General features: G+C 45.8%; 1 non-coding gene across 1 annotated transcript; it reads right to left on the bottom strand.

The window, feature by feature from the left end:
- Positions 1–544: 544 nt before the first annotated feature.
- On the bottom strand, positions 545–616 carry TRNAW-CCA (transfer RNA tryptophan (anticodon CCA)). Its single transcript has one exon. It is a non-coding gene; the product is annotated as a tRNA-Trp (tRNA).
- Between the last annotated feature and the right edge of the window lie 214 nt (positions 617–830).

Genomic DNA, 830 nt, shown 5'->3' with positions numbered 1-830 from the left:
GCCCATGGCGCCTCACCTGCTATGCTGAACGGGGGTCTTGCGGGGTATGGGAAGATTGGAAGGGATAGACAAGGAAGAGGGAAGGAAGCGGCCGTGGCCTTAAGTTATGTACCATCCCGGCATTCGCCTGGAGGAGAAGTGGGAAACCAGGGAAAACCGTTTCGGGGATGTCAGAGCCGGGAATCGAACGCGAGCCTCGTTGCGTGGCAGCTAATCGCACTAACCACTACACCACATAGACTGTAATTAGACGGGGGTATAATTGAAGATATGAAATGTACTGTTGTGAAATGGCTTGATCTTTCGTTTATGCATTAAGTTACTGTTTTCTCTTTCGCATTCCAGCCTGGACGTTTAAGATTAGATCTGTCAATTCCCTCATTTTAAAACATTGTATCATCACATTAAGACACTGTCTTGTCAATAATCAGATCGGCACATTCTTGTCGTATCCATAATCGATAGACTGTGAAGACAATGGAGGATTAACTCTATCCTAGGCCGAAATAATTCATTCCACAATTTACCATTCAATTATTATATATGACCCCGACGAGATTCGAACACGCAACCTTCTGATCTGGAGTCAGACGCGCTACCATTGCGCCACGGAGCCCTGTGCTCTTTTTTAAGTCCGTCTTACAGTTTCATTTTCCGAAGTGCCGGACCTCCTACATTCGAATGGTTGCTCAGTTGTTGTTCGTCTTAAAACAACCACAATCACCACCATCACCACCATCACCACCATCACCACCATCACCACCATCACCACCATCACCACCATCACCACTTTACAACTAGATGGAGGTAGATCTTAGCATATTACATAT

This window comes from Anabrus simplex, chromosome 11 (genome assembly GCF_040414725.1).
Source record: "Anabrus simplex isolate iqAnaSimp1 chromosome 11, ASM4041472v1, whole genome shotgun sequence".
Classification (NCBI taxonomy): domain Eukaryota; kingdom Metazoa; phylum Arthropoda; class Insecta; order Orthoptera; family Tettigoniidae; genus Anabrus; species Anabrus simplex.
The sequence above is the reverse complement of the archived record's forward strand: the minus strand, read 5'-3'. Positions and strand labels throughout refer to the sequence as shown.